Source organism: Pteropus alecto, unplaced genomic scaffold (genome assembly GCF_000325575.1).
Source record: "Pteropus alecto unplaced genomic scaffold, ASM32557v1 scaffold42, whole genome shotgun sequence".
Classification (NCBI taxonomy): domain Eukaryota; kingdom Metazoa; phylum Chordata; class Mammalia; order Chiroptera; family Pteropodidae; genus Pteropus; species Pteropus alecto.
In genome coordinates, this window is record NW_006434825.1 from 15,528,994 (window position 1) to 15,531,059 (window position 2,066).

The following is a 2,066-nucleotide window of genomic DNA, read 5'->3' on the forward strand; positions in this document are numbered from 1 at the left end:
GAGGGAACAATGGTCACTCTTTACGGCTGTGACTTTCACTACTTCTGTTAAGAGGCTGCATTGCCTCTGGGCACGTATTTGCTACTCAGTCCTCTGGCAAAGCCTTGCTGGGGTCATCCCTGTACCTGTGGAGACCGAAGTACGTATGGGCCCTAAATGCCAGGGCGAAACATTGCTTATTTTTTGCGAATGCTACAGCAAAACACCTGTGCCCTCTCTGAGGCTCGAACTCAGGACCTTCAGATTATGAGACTGACGCGCTGCCCACTGCGCCAAGAGGGCTGTCTGGGTTGGCTGGAGGTGGGTCTTCTTCGTCACTAAAAGGGAACTATCTACAGTCTCTTGCTCGGGCGAGCCACCCTCAGAGGGTCAGTCTCTCGCGGTAGAGACCCAACGGGTCCCTGGCCTCCCGCGGGCTGCAGGCCGCCGGACCTTAAGGACACGTGGGGACATTTGGGGGCATGAGGGGAAAGAGGGTCGCTCTTCCCGGAGAGGGGCGGTCTCGGCGTAGGGAACGTGCCCCGACAGCCCCGTGCGGACGCGGACGCGGAACCGGACCCGGGCGGCTGCGACCCGCGCCCCTGAGGTCGGAAGGGCGAGCGGGAGAAGCGGGGCAGACGGTCGCCAGGGCCCGGCAGGAGCACAGGCCCCGAGGGGCGACCCCGCCCGTGCCCTCCGGCGCTCCGGGAACACGCGCCCGGCTTCGGCGTGGGGACCCGGGGGTGAGCACGCGAGCGCACGCAGGGGGCCGGTGCGAGCGGTCGCCGAGCTGAGGGCGTCAGTCCCGACGGCGACGGTCGTGTGCGCGGGCGGGAGAGGAGCTCGCGTCGCCGACCAAGTGCGGGGGTCGGGGGTAGACGAAGGCCGGAGGGGGCGACGCCGGCTGAGGTGGGCGTCAGGGGGCGCCCTTGAGCAACGGTGAGTCCTGGGGAGCAGGATGGGGAGGAGAGAGGGGCTGAGAGGGGCTGGGGCGCGGAACCTCCAGGCCGGGTCCTGCAGTGGGGCAGGGTGAGGTCGGAGAAGGGAGAGAAGATTCTCGCCGCCTCGTGGATGTGAATTCCGTAGGAAAACGGAGGGAAGAGGCTATGGTTGGTTACCTTGGATTTGCTAACTTACTCGTTTATTAAACCCTGTGTTTTTGTCTTTTTTTCTTTCAAATAATTTTGCTTCCTCGTTCCATATAATCTTATCTGGAAGGGCAGAAGAGGAGCACCATTCCCTCTGAGCAGGGTCGTCAATTTTGTTATCAGAAAAGGCAATAGGAAAAAAGGATGCAGGGTGGATGGATGGGCAGAACACATAGCCATCTCGAAGTCATTCTTTCCTTACTCTTTCGGGGAAATTTCCGCTGCGGGTGCCCAGAAGAGATGGCTCCCAAGGAATTTTCACCCGTCCCCTCCACCCAACGATTCTCATGGGGGAAGATGACTACCTTGGATTTGCCAGCTTATTCATTCTCTCAGCTCCTGTGGAATTTTTTTCACCAAAGTAAGAATATGTTTTCATATCTGGTAGGACTAGCCCCCTTCTCTCCACTTGCCCCTTTCGGGCCTTGGTGCGCCATCTCTGGTACAGCTATCGACACCGATTCCCTCTTCCTTCTCTGCTTTCCTGAGTGACTGTAACGCATCCTGTGGTTCGAGGTTGTTCTTAATTGTTCCCTACGTGTCAGTCCTGTCTCCTCCATTGTCTGGGCACTGTGTGATCTAGGGACAGGATCTGAGTTACCCCTGAGAACACCACATTCAGAAGGATGGATCAGGGGAGGTCGTGGACCCCATCCCCAAGCCGCCCTCTGCTGCCATCTCCTGTCCAGACTTAGTACTGGAGGGAGAGCGTACAATGAGCAAAGAGCACTGCACCCGAGTGCAGCTTGGCTTTGGTTCTCTCTCAGCTACGACCCAGACCTGACTTTGTGGCTTCTGCTCCCATTCACTCTGGGGCAGTACCAATTTTAGCCCAAGAACTGGAGGCTGAAACTGACTATGGGACAGGCAGCTTCCCCAGCAGAGGGGTCGCCCCGGGCTGTGAGAGCTCTGCAACCAGAGATCTCTCCACCTCCCACC

The 2,066-nt window shown here is 58.7% G+C and overlaps 1 non-coding gene across 1 annotated transcript; it reads right to left on the reverse strand.

Annotated features, from left to right (window-relative positions):
- Positions 1-209: 209 nt before the first annotated feature.
- Positions 210-282, reverse strand: TRNAM-CAU. The gene has a single exon. It is a non-coding gene; the product is annotated as a tRNA-Met (tRNA).
- Positions 283-2,066: the final 1,784 nt, after the last annotated feature.